The sequence below is a fragment of the Capricornis sumatraensis genome, chromosome 6, assembly GCF_032405125.1.
Source record: "Capricornis sumatraensis isolate serow.1 chromosome 6, serow.2, whole genome shotgun sequence".
Taxonomy (NCBI): domain Eukaryota; kingdom Metazoa; phylum Chordata; class Mammalia; order Artiodactyla; family Bovidae; genus Capricornis; species Capricornis sumatraensis.
Window position 1 is genome coordinate 91255589 of NC_091074.1, and position 14102 is coordinate 91269690.

The following is a 14102-nucleotide window of genomic DNA, read 5'->3' on the forward strand; positions in this document are numbered from 1 at the left end:
TTTATATGTTAAATGTATATCTACATGTATTTTATGCATTCATGACATATTTAACTTTCTCTTAATTTGGGGGGATATTTCCAGGCTGTATAGTTCACCTGTAAGTGTTTTCATATTGTTGCAAATCTCAAAAGAACTTTCCTAATATATTTACTGAAAAAAATTCCAAGTATTAAGTGGGCCTGCATATCATATCTACTACTGTGGGCAAGAATCCCTTAGAAGAAATGGAGTAGCCATCATGGTCAATAAAAGAGTCCAAAATGCAGTACTTGGATACAGTCTCAAAAATGACAGAATGATCTCTGTTCATTTCCAAGGCAACCCATTCAATATCACAGTAATCCAAGTCTATGCCCCAACTAACAATGCTGAAGAAGCTGAAGTTAAACAGTTCTATGAAGACCTATAAGACCATCTAGAACTAACACCCCAAAAAAGATGTCCTTTTCATTATAATGTACTGGAATGCAAAAGTAGGAAATCAAGAAATACCTGGAGTAACAGGCAAATTTGGCCTTGGAGTACAGAATGAAGCAGGGCAAAGGCTAACAGATTTTGCCAAGAGAATGTCATAGCAACACCCTCTTCCAACAACACAAGAGAAGACTCTACACATGGACATCGCCAGATGGTCAATACTGAAATCCGATTGATATATTCTTTGCAGCCAAAGATGGAGAAGTTCTATACAGTGAGCAAAAACAAGACCAGGAGCTGACTGTGGCTTATACCATGAACTCCTTATTGCCAAATTCAGACTTAAATTAAAGAAAGTAGGGAAAACCACTAGACTATTCAGGTATGACCTAAATCAAATCCCTTATGATTATACAGTGGAAGTGACAATAGATTCAAGGGATTAAATCTGATAGACAGAGTGCCTGAAGAACTATGGACAAAGATTCCTGACATTGTATAGGAGGCAGGAATCAAGAATATTCCCAAGGAAAAGAGATGCAAAAAGGCAACTTGGTTGTCTGAGGAGGCCTTTCAAATAGCTGTGAAAAGAAGAGAAGTGAAAGGCAAAGGAGAAAAGCAAAGATACTCATTTGAATGCAGAGTTCCAAAGAATAACAGGGGGAGATAAGAAAGCCTTCCTCGGTGATCAATCTGATCAGTGCAAAGAAATAGAGGAAAACAACAGAATGGGAAAGACTAGAGATCTCTCAAGAAAATTAGAGATACCAAGGGAACATTTCATGCAAAGATAGGCACAAATTAAGGACAGAAATGGTAGGGACCTAACAGAAGCAGATGAGATTAAGAAGAGATGACAAGAATACACAGAAGAACTATACAAAAAAGATCTTCATGACCCAGATAATCACAATGGTGTGATCACTCACCTAGAGCCAGACATCCCAGAATGCAAAGTCAGGTGGGCCTTAGGAAACATCACTACGAACAAAGCTAGTGGAGGTGATGGAATTCCATTTGAGCTATTTCAAATCCTAAAAGATGATGTTGTTAAAGTACTGCACTTAATATGCCAGCAAATTTGGAAAACTCAGCAGTGTCCACAGGACTGGAAAAGGTCAGTTTTTATTCCCACCCCAAAGAAAGGCAATACCAAAGAATGTTCAAGCTACTGCACAATTGCACTCATCTCACATGCTGGCAAAGGAATGCTCAAAATTCTCCAAGCCAGGCTTCAACAGTACGTGAACCACGGAATTCCAGATGTTCAAGCTGGATTTAGAAAAAGCAGAGGAACTAGAGATCAAATTGCCAACATCCACAGGATCATTGAGGAAGTGAGAGAGTTCTAGAGAAACATCTACTTCTGTTTTATTGACTATACCAAAGCCTTTGGCTGTGTGGATCACAACAAACTGTGGAAAATTCTTCAAGAGATGGGAATACCAGAGCACCTGACCTGCCTCCTGAGAAATCTGTATGCAGGTCAAGAAGCGACAGTTAGAACTGGACATGGAACAATGGACTGGTTCCAAGTAGGAAAAGGAGTATGTCAAGGTTGTATATTGTCACCCTGCTTATTTAACTTATATTCAGATTACACCATGTGAAATGCTGGACTAGATGAAGCACAAGCTGGAATCAAGATTGCCAGGAGAAATATCAATAACCTCAGATATGCAGGGGACACCATCCTTATGGCAGAAAGTGAAGAGGAACTAAAGAGCCTCTTGAAAGTGAAAGAGGAGAGTGAAAAGTTGGCTTAAAACTCGACATTCAGAAAACTAAGGTCATGGCATCTGGTCCTGTCAATTCATGGAAAATAGATGGGGAAACAGTGAAAACAGTGAGAGACTTCATTTTCTTGGGCTCCAAAATCACTGCAGATGGTGACTGCAGCCATAAAGTTAGAAGACTGTTACTCCTTGGAAGAGAAGTTATGACCAACCTAGACATCATATTAAAAAGGAGAGACATTACTTTGCCAACAAAGGTCTGTCTACTCAAAGCTATAGTGTTTCCAGTAGTCATGTATGGATGTGGGAGTTGGACTACAAAGAAAGCTGAACACTGAAGAATTGATGCCTTTGAACTGTGGTGTTGGAGAAGACTCTTGAGAGTCCCTTGGACTGCAAGGAGATCCAACCAGTCCATCCTAAAGGAAATCAGTCCTGAATATTCATTGGAAGGACTGATGCTGAAGCTGAGACTCTGATACTTTGGCCACCTGATGCGAAGAACTGACTCATTTGAAAAGACCCTGATGCTGGGAAAGATTGAGTACAGGAGGAGAAGGGGACGACAGAGGATGAGATGGTTGGATGGCATCACCAACTCAATGGACATGAGTTTGAGTAAACAGCAAGTGTTGGTGTTGGACAGGGAAGCCTAGTCTGCTGCAGTCCACGGGGTCACAAAGAGTCAGACAGAACTGAGTAACTGAACTGAACTGAACTGTGCAGTTCAAATCTGTATTGATCAAGGGTCAACTGTGCATCTGCATATATATATATCTCATACACATTACATATATGAAATAAATATCCTCTATTTATTTATCATCTAAATATACTTCGTGTCTGGATTAGAGGATGGATAAGCAGGAACCAGGAAGACTGTGAGGGTGTACAGGGTTTCTTTTGGGGACATAAGATATGCTAAGATTAGATGTGGTGATGTAATTCAGTTTAACTTTGAATCGGATTAAGTGCCACATCAAGTACAATTGCTTTTTTCATCTTGGATTTTTGGAATGTTTGAACACGAATGTTGCCTTGGAAACAGTCTGGTAGCTTTCTGACTGGGAGATCATGGATTGAGATTGTAGGCAACCCTGTTGACTGGCTGGGAAGATGAGGGTTGAAAAGTCAGAGAAGGAAGTATTGTCAGTTTTAAGGTTGTTCTCTCACAAAAGCACTTTACACTTTGAATTTTCTCCAGCTCTTTCACTTCTCTATGTAGGTACACAGAGCAGAAGCAGATAAAATCTTATGGGGAGAGCTGCATAGCATGGTGAGCAACACACAGCCTGTTGGTATGTTAAGAATATCTTTGGTTTCCAGTATCCTTCTCAATCCAGCACTTGAGCTGATTGATCTTTGCTGTATCGACATACTGGACTAATGTGTTCAGAGAGGAGTCTACTATAGCAAATGCTTATTGAGCACCGTACTATATGCCAGGTACAATTCTAGGTGCTGTGGATTTGTGGTGAACCACTTTGATAATGAATTTTAGATTCCACATTCATTCATCCAAAACCGTGTATTGAGTACCCATTGTTTTTCATGGCTAGGTTCCAACTTACGATGAAAATTCAAAAATAAAATTGCAGCTACAGAGGAATCATGTTTTAATGAATTGTGGAGTTAAATAAAGCCAGATGGGCAATCCCAACTTCACTCCCTCCTAGTTATGTGACTTTGGAAAAATATTTAAGCCTAGGAACCTCAGTTTTCTCAGCTGTAGAAGGTGAAGAGAGAATGGAGAAACTACCTATGTAAAATTTATCCTATCCTGTAAAATCTATTGAGATAACACATCTCACTGAATATGGAGCTCAACGTCTCACCTTTAGTATCTAAAAACAAGTATTCAGTTCAGTTCAGTTCAGTCGCTCAGTCGTGTCCAACTCTTAATTCCCTTCGAATTTCTAGCTCACTTCCATGGATTTAAATTATAGTTTATGTAGAAATCCATTTGAGTAACACTCTAATAATTCATCTTCCTCATTTATAGGTGAAAAACTTGGGTCTACATATCTTACCCAATGTTGCATAACAAGTTAATGTGAAATCAGCACTGAATGCCAGCCATCTCAATTCCAGGCTCAGTGCTTTTCTATCATATCACAGTAACTTCAGTGATTTGTTTGTTTTCTGTCATTTTTGCTTGCATTTTCAGTAGGGTTTAGCATTATATTTAAATCTGGAGATTTCACTGTGAATCTCAGAATGTGTTAAAAATGTCACCCTCAAGAGAATGATATATAGATTAGATGGTCAGGTGTTGATAATTTTAGAAGCTAATTCTAAAAAATTCTAGATTCATGGGGATTTTTTACACTACTCCTTTCACTTTTTGTGTATGTTTGAAATTTTCCATAATAAAAAAGCTAAGAAAATATCTTCCAAATCTTATGCCAATACCAATTCTGGAAAACCCCTACTTCTACCACTTGTCTATCCCAAGAAGTTTTCGTTTCATTTTTGTTCATTCTTCATTTTCAGTCTTCAGTTGATTCTCAATCCCTGAGAGGTTTTGTATCCCATTCCCAAAGGAACTCAGATTTTCATTTTAAGGCTGGGTGTTTAGAATGTCAGGGCCACTCTCTAATAGACAGCCTCCTTGGCCACACTCAATGAGTCACCTTGAAACAGAGGCCGCTGGATGTTGCTCATTGTGGCTGCTTCTCATAGGGGGCAAAGCCATGCTCCATACTGTTCTCCGCTGTGGCTGTACCAATTTACATTCACAACAGGGTAGGAGGGTTTCCTTTTCTCCATACCCTCTCCAGTATTTATTTGTAGACTTTTTGATGATGGTTATTCTAACTAGTGTGGTTTTGATTTGCATTTCTCTAGTAATTTGCAATGTTGAACATCTTTTCATGTGCCTGTTGGCCCTCTGTATCAGACCTTGCAATCACTGAACAGTTAGTCATGCCTGAGTACTGAGTATAACCTGTTGACTCAAGTTGTGCAGAAGCAGATGGAAAGCAAAGGCAGACGAGTGTGTATTCACAGAGGATCTCCAAAGTGGCCTGGCAGCAGTAGCAAAGCTAAGATAATCGCGTGAAGGAGGTGCTTAACTAACTGCTAAGTCACTTCAGTCGTGTCCGACTCTGTGCGACCCAGAGATGGCAGCCCACCAGGCTCCCCCATCCCTGGGATTCTCCAGGCAAGAACACTGGAGTGGGTTGCCATTTCCTTCTCCAATGCATGAAAGTGAAAAGTGAAAGTGAAGTCACTCAGTTGCATCCAACTCTTAGTGACCCCATGGACTGCAGCCTACCAGGCTCCTCTGTCCATGGGATTTTCCAGGCAAGAGTACTGGAGTGGGTTGCCACTAGCACGATAAAAGGACACCTTGGCTATTATCTCCGAGCCCACACCCATACCTCCACAGGAGATGTGAATTTCCTGGTCTGGTGTGAGCATCTGAGCCTGGAGGAGAACCCAAGTCACTGATTCTTCCACTCAGTGCCCTTTCAGCTACCAGTGTTTCTCCACCTTCGCTGCATGTTAGAATCCCCTGGGGATCTTTTAAAAAAGCAGATGCTCTGGCACCAGCTCAAACCCATTAGATCAAAATCTCTGAGATAGGGGCTTGGGTGAAATTTTTTTTTTCAAGTTCTCAGGTTATTCAAATGTGCAGCCAAGGTCCCAAACTGCTGTGCCATACTGAGTTGTTGCCTCTTTTCTTCCAATAAGATTTTTGATCTGCTAGTCATGTCACACCTGCTCCCTTCATTTCACCAGTCTCCATCTAGGTACTTGCTCTCTGGCTTGCTGCCACTTATGTTTCTGAATGACTGCATCCCTGCTTCTTCCCAGAGAAGTGTTCAGAGGCCGAACACCCACCACTTATTGTGGGCCCTTATTGTCTCCAAAAGTGCTCCTTGCATGATTTGAATGGTGGCTCCCCAAAAGATATATCATGTCCTGGAATGTGACCTTATTTGTAAAGACAGTCTTTGCAGATGTAATTAAGTGAAGGTTCTCCAAAGGCTATCACTCTAGGCCCTAAATCCATCAATAAGTGATCCTTATGAGAGATACACACGGAGAAGAAAAAGGCCCCATGAGGACAGAGGCAAAGACTGCTATCCACATATAACCAACAGATATCCAGGGCTACCAGAAGCTGGAAGAGGCATGGGAGGATTCTTCCCATTAGCGTTTAGAGACACCCTACTGACACCTTGATTTCAGACCTTGAGCCTCCAGAACTGTGAGAGAATATCTTTTTTGTTTTAACCCATCCCTAGGTTTCTTGCATTGTTGGCAGATTCTTTACCAACTGGGCCACTAGGGAAGCCCAAGAATACTGGAGGGGGTAGCCAAACCCTTCTCCAGGGCATCTTCCAGACCCAGGAATTGAACTAGGGTCTCCTGCATTGCAGGCAGATTCTTTACCAACTGAGCTACCAGAGACTGAGGAGTCTGGTGGGCTATGGTTCTTGGGGTCTCAAAGAGTTGGGACATGGCTAAAGTGATTGAGTATGTTCCCTTATTCCATCTAGAAAGTTTTGGGGGTATGTACAAGGGCAATGGCTGGATGGCATCACCGATTCAATGGACATGAGTCTGAGTGAACTCTGGGAGTGGGTGATGGACAGGGAGGCCTGGCGTGCTGCGATTCATGGGGTTGCAAAGAGTTGGACACGACTGAGCGACTGAATTGAACAAGGGCAATGCACTTTCTTCCTCTCTCCCTTCCAGCCTTTTCCTCTATCCAAACTAAACAGCACCCATCAAAAACCATCTCATAGCAGCCACATCTCAACATCTTCTAATAATTTTATAGGTTTTCATTTTTTCATATCCTGCTTCTTTTAAAATGAACCACATTTAGCCTGGTTATTGTACACAACCGAAACAATTTAGAAGAATAAGTTTTGCCTTCACCTGTTACTTCCTGCCATCCAACTTCCCATATACACCTACTGTGTATGTGTGCTAAGTTATTTCAGTCATGAATGACTCCATGTGACTCTATGGACAGTAGCCTGCCACGTTCATCTGTCCATGGGATTCTCTAGGCAAGAATACTGCAGTGAGTTGCCTTCTCCAGAGAATATTCATTCCCACCCCAGGGACTGAATGGTGTCTCTTATGTCTTCTGCACTGGCAGGCAGATATTTTACCACTAGCACCACCTGGGAACCCCCATACACCTACAGTAAGCACTGTGAATCAAGAACACTCTGGTGAATATCCCGCCAGCCATCTTTCCAGGCAGATATTGAAAGCGATGACTGGCTCAGATGGCAAATGTAAACTATGACACTGTTGGAAATAGCACTGCACTTGTTGAAGCAGGCAGGGTGGGTTGCTTAGAGCCCATGGACTATTTCTCAAAAATCTCTCTGAACACAGGCTGCAAGGAACAAAGACACATTGAAAGCCACTATCTCAGCCCTCTGGAGGTCTGGCCTTGCAGGGTAAGGTGGAGACCAGGGCAAGGGAAGCATGGGACATTTAAGGAGGCACTTGCTCTCAGGGTTGTGCACACCTTAAGAAAGCTTCTGGTTAGTTGATGAAGATCCCAATCGATGGCAGAGGAGGAGTCCTGGCTCTCTTTACTTGTGGCTTCTGGGTCTCTCTGAAGGAGGAAGGAGCTATAGCAGTTATTTCTGGTATGTACATCAGTAAGTCAGTTAAAGCCTGACTTTAAACCCTCCAATGTCTTCCCATTTTGCTTACAGTGAAAGCCAAAGCATCCTTGCTGGCCACACACGGTCTGCCCACCCCCCCCCCCCCACCCCGCTCCACAGACTCTTCCTCTCTCATCCATCCCTCCATCAGTATTCCCTGCACTTACCCTACCCATCACATGGTCCTCCCTCCTTTTCCTCAAACTCTCCAAGTGTGGTCTATCTCAGGACCTTTGCAAACTTGCTGTCCTCTCTGTTTGCAATGCTCTTCCTCCAGGGATCCAGGAGTTTCACTAGCTCAGTTCCTCCAGATCTCTTCTCAGAAGTCACCTAACCAGAAATGACTTCCCTAACTGTGTTGCAATAACAGTGCTCCTAGTCAACGCCACCACTCACTGTTCCCCTTGGGCGACTTCCTTTTCCTCTGATTGTCACCTGGCTCTGTGGTCTCAGATGGACTACCATGGGTTTTGTGAGAAACGGTACAAAAACAAGCCAGATGCTTTCTCCCACTGCCTTCACTGTGGGATGCCTGCTGAGTGCAGGAGCCGCTGTGTTGGTGTTTGTTCCTGTATGAAGAGCCCCACAGACATGCCTTTTGGAAACTGGGCATCCCTGAGAGCACTGGCTTGTGTCTTTGTGGACTTTTTATTCCAAGGTGCTAATTAGCATCTGCAGGGTTGCCTTTTTCTCTTTGGCTTCCAGGAAGTTTGGGGCCAGATTTGAAATTGAACTATAACAACTTCGTGACACTTGAATGTCTTTCTTTCTGGTTGGGATTTTCCAGACTTACATACATTTCCCCACCCCGATTGTTTGTTCCGCTTTGCTATGTTCTGTGCTATAGTTTGTTCTTTTGTGTGATCCAGGGATGAGGTGGGAGAGAAATGAGCTGATTATTGAGGGCGCAGATGAATCCACCAGTGCAGAGAAGACGAGACTCCTGCATTGACGGCACTGCGGGAATGAGCGGGTGGGACTGTGGCCCGGCAGGCCCTTCTGGAAACTTAATACTGCCTGGGACGGAAGGAAAAAGACGGGTGGAAACAAGGAGCACAGTCAAGTCCTGAGGTCAAGTTTTTGCTCACAAAGTTGTGACTTATAATATGAATAATATGTTTCCGTAAATTTGCAGAATTTTTGAGCTGAGAGGAACTGTTGGTAAATCCAAATATTTTCTTGTAAAACTGAGGAAACTGAAGACCAAGCAATTTACTTAAAGTCCAAAACTATTTATTGGCAGAGATGAGATGAGAGTCCTTTTCTCTCTCCTCCTGGCCCAAAGCTTTTTCCATGATACCACCCACAAAGTTGCAGTTCTTCCCACTTTGTGTATTAAGAATTTTTCATTTGAGATCCTTGGAACACGTGTTAAGAGGTTATGCCTGCATACATATAATTCCTTTTCCTCTGTGGACTTTCCAAATTCAATAAAGTAATGGAAGGGAAGTGCCCCCTGATGGTGTTCCTCAAAGCCCACCCTGATTTTAATGCTTGGGCTCAGAAGCACACTTGTTCCTGTGGGCTGTGGATGGAGGGTGAATGTTAAATCACAGGGGGCACTTGTGGGCAACAAGAACAGAAAACAGGGCTTGGGTGACTTGGGGCTGGATGTGGGCCACTTAAGTGAATTCCAGGTGACCAGGTAAGATCAGCAGAGTAGGGTGTACAGGGGGAGCTGCCTGCTGGGTCCAGGGAAAGAAAGACAGGGTTTCCAGAGGTGCCCCAAACATGGCTGGTTTCCGTCAACATGGGAGGAATCCTCAGCCTAGGTGCTCAAAAGTTCACGGAATCTGAAGTGAAGAGCAAGTTACAAAGAGAGAACAGGAAGCCCCTGCTGCCTGAAGAATCACTAGTCTACAAGGAGTTGGAACACAACAAAACACAGCACCGGCTTCTCTGGTAAGTGGCACCAAGGATTAGGACCTAACTTTGTGAGGAAAATTGTTCTGATGAATGGATGTATTTGGCTAGTTCCAGCTAAGTGGTTTTCAATAGTGACTTCAGCCTAGAGCACTACAAAGCTGAGCTGTGGCTTCCGGGTGGCATAGCAGGCTTTTTTTTTTTTAACCAGCCAGTCAAGCACAGAGCCCAGGGGGTGGGTGGGTGTGGGGAGGCCCTTGGGAGAAGTTTAGGGACTGGGAGCTACTGCTGCCTGGAGAGAAAGCTCTGTAAAGTTTATTGTCAAAAATCCCAGGAAATATTGGGCCTGCTCATTCCATCTTCTTGCATGGCTTGGGTGTGTCTCCTTAGGAGACCAGAGCCCTTTCAGGGCCCAGCTGTACTGGACAGGAGCTTCTACAGATTTAAGGCCCACAGCAGCACAACATTTTCTGTATTGCACATTACAACGTGATGGCCCCTATGATGACAAATAACCAACAAAGATCCCAACAATGACTCTGCTGCTGCTGCTGCTGCTAAGTCGCTTCAGTCATGTCCAACTCTGTGCGACCCCATAGACAGCAGCCCACCAGGCTCCCCCATCCCTGGGATTCTCTAGGCAAGAATACTGGAGTGGGTTGCCATTTCCTTCTTCAATGTAGGAAAGTGAAAAGTCAAAGTGACGTCACTCAGTCATGTCTTAGTGACCCCATGGACTGCAGCCTACCAGGCTCCTCCATCCATGGATTTTCCAGGCAAGAGTATTGGACTGGGGTGCCATTACCTTCTCCAACAATGACTCTACAGCCACTCTTTTAAAAGCTAAGAAAAGTGATCAAAGGTAGTTAAGAAGATTTGTAATGGTCAGTCTTCTCATGAGACACAGCTGTGACCTTACAGACACTGAAATGCAATTCTGAGCTTCACTCCCAGTTTGTTTTGAAGGTTACATAAACTGTTGCTGGTTTTTTGGACTGTCTTTGTATATATATTCCCTACAATGGGTACCAGGCCTAATCAATAGAGGGCTTGAAGGAATAAACCAGCTGGTCAAGTTACAGCACTAAACTGGGAATCAGAGTAAGCTTTCTGACTACCCCTTAACACTCTCACCAGCTATGAGGGAGAACTGTCCAAAAAAGATCTTCACGACCCAGATAATCATGATGGTGTGATCACTCACCTAGGGCCAAATATCCTAGAATGTGAAGTCAAGTGGGTCTTAGGAAGCATCACTACAAGCAAAGCTAGTGGAAGTTATGGAATTCCAGTCGAGCTATTTCAAGTCCTAAAAGATGATGCTGTGAAAGTGTTGCACTCAATATGCCAGCAAATTTGGACAGCTCAGCAGTAGCCACGGGACTGGAAAAAGTCAGTTTTCATTCCAACCCCAAAGAAAGGCAATGCCAAAGAATGCTCAAACTACTGCACAATTGCACTCATCTCACATGCTAGCAAAATAATGCTTAAAATTCTCCAAGCCAGGCTTCAATAGTATGTGAACTGTGAACTTTCAGATGTTCAAGCTGGATTTAGAAAAGGCAGAGAAACCAAAGATCAAATTGCCAACATCCATTGGATCATTGAAAAAGTGAGAGAGTTCCAGAGAAACATCTACTTCTGCTTTATTGACTATGCCAAAGCCTTTGACTGTGTGGATCACAATAAACTGTGGAAGATTCTTCAGATGGGAACACCAGACCACCTTACCTACCCCTGAAAAATCTGTATGCAGGTCAGGAAGCAACAGTTAGAACTGGACATGGAACAACAGACTTGTTCCAAATTAGGAAAGGAGTACATCAAGGCTGTATATTGTCATCCTGCTTATTTAATTTATATAGAGTACATCATGAGAAATGCTGGACTGGATGAAGCACAAGCTGGAATCAAGATTGCCGGGAGAAATATCAACAACCTCAGATATGCAGACGACACCACCCTTGTGGCAGAAAGTGAAGAACTAAAGAGCCTCTTGATGAAAGTGAAAGAGAAGAGTGAAAAAGTTGGCTTAAAGCTCAACATTCAGAAAACTAAGGTCATGGCATCTGGTCCCATCACTTCATGGCAAATAGATGGGGAAACAGTGGAAACTGTGAAAGACTTTATTTTTGGGGGCTCCAAAATCACTGCAGATGGTGACTGCAGCCATGAAATTAAAAGATGCTTACTTCTTGAAAGAAAAATTATGACCAACCTAGACAGCATATTAAAAAGCAGAGACACATTACTTTGCCAACAAAGGTCCATCTAGTCAAAGCTATGGTTTTTCCAGTAGTATGTATGGAGGTGAGAGCTGGACTGTGAAGAAAGCTGAGTGCCAAAGAATTGATGCTTTTGAACTGTGGTGTTGGAGAAGACTCTTGAGATTCCCTTGGACAACAAGGAAATCCGGCCAGTCCATTCTAAAGAAATCAGTCCTGAATATTCATTGGAAGGACTGATGCTGAAGCTGAAACTCCAGTACTGTGGCCACCTGATGCGAAGAACTGACTCATTGGAAAAGACCCTGATGCTGGGAAAGATTGAAGGTGGGAGGAAAAGGGGACAACAGAGGATGAGATGGTTGGATGGCATCATCGACTCAATGGACATGAGTTTGAGTAGACTCCCAGAGTTGGTAATGGACAGGGAAGCCTGGCTTGGTACATGGGGTTGCAAAGAGTGGGATATGACTGAGTGACTCAGCTGAACTGAACTGAGCTATAAGGTTGCTAATCTTCATTTCTCCAAGCCAGGCCTGAGGACGGTGTATGTCAGGATCTCTCAAGTTCTTTATTAACAGTGTGCAGCTTCCTGGGCCTGAGACACACTCATTGCATCACACCATCTTGGATGTGGGACCAAGAACCTGTATTTTTAATACCCAATTCTTATTCTTATTTAGTCTGCTTAAAAGTAGACACTTTTGTAACTATCACCTTGGTCAAGAAAGAAGTTTACCAGCAATATAGAGACTGCCCCCCGCAACTTATGTCTCTTCCTTTCCCCAAAGGTAACTGCTATCCAGATTTTATGACAATCACTTTTTTGCTGTCTCTTTGCATCTGCATTTAAGAATATATTGTGTTGGTTTTGTCTGTTTTTTCAAATTCTATATAAGTGAAATCATACAGGATGTAGCCTTTGCACCTGCCTTTTTTTTTTTTTTTTGCCTTCTCCCCATTATGTTTATGAAATTTGTTCTTTGGTTGTAGCTGTGTTATATTGTATGACTAAAGCAGGATTAATTTATCTAGTCTACTGTCGGTGGACACTAGGTGGTTTCCAGTTTGGGACTGTTATGAATAATGCTGCTCTGAACATTCCTGCACATATTTCTGTGGGTTATACAGTAAGAGTGGAATTTCTGGGTATCTTATCTCTAAAGCTGGTAGATAATGCAAGCTATTTTACAAAACTGGTTACTGCAAGTCCAACTTTAAGAACTGTTATCTATATTTTTGCAGGCAGGACCCAGTCATAGGTGTAGAGATGTGGATGTGGTCTGCTGAGTGGTGTGGAAGGGTGGCTCTGGCTACTGTGAGGAGAATGGGTTGTAAGAGGCCAAGTCACGGAGCAGGGAGGTCAGTTAGGAGCCTACTGTTGGGTGGAAACAACCTCAGAGTGAGCCTTATGTATGATTAATTGTCATGCTGCTGCTAAGTCGCTTCAGTCGTGTCCAACTCTGTGCGACCCCATAGACGGCAGCCCACCAGGCTCCCCCGTCCCTGGGATTCTCCAGCCAAGAACACTGGAGTGGGTTGCCATTTCCTTCTCCAATGCATGAAAGTGAAAAGTGAAAGTGAAGTCGCTCAGTCCTGTCTGACTCTTCGCGACCCCATAGACTGCAGCCCACAAGGCTCCTCAGTCTGTGGGATTTTCCAGGCAAGTACTGGAGTGGGGCGCCATTGCCTTCTCTGATTAATTGTCATAGCCTCCCCCTAAATTATGGAGGTAATGGCTAGATTTGTTTTCAACTGGAGTGGTATTGATAAGTTGGATTCCTTCTTTGTTGATTATTGCTAGATCCTCCTGAATTTATACCCAAAGTGATTACTTGATCTATCCAGAAATGAAGACACATATTCATAAAGACCTGCTATGTGCTACACAGTGCTGGGCTCTAGGAACACAATGGTAAACAGGACGGGGAAGACTTTGGCTTTGGGGAAGCTTAAAGTCTAGTGCATGAGAGAGATAAATGAGAAAAGACATGTAAATATATAAATTGTGAGATGTTCCATAGAAAAAGAACAGGGTGCTGGGAGAGAAAGGGGGGCCATGGGAAGGGGGCACCTACTAGATATGAAGGATCAGGGAGGGAGGGGGAGAGAGCCTGACTTGAAAAGTGACAGCTCAGACCTGAATGAATCTGTGAAGAGTCAGTGGAAGATGTTCCAGGCAGATAAGCCCTTCTCTTGTGTGGTCTCTTAGGGAG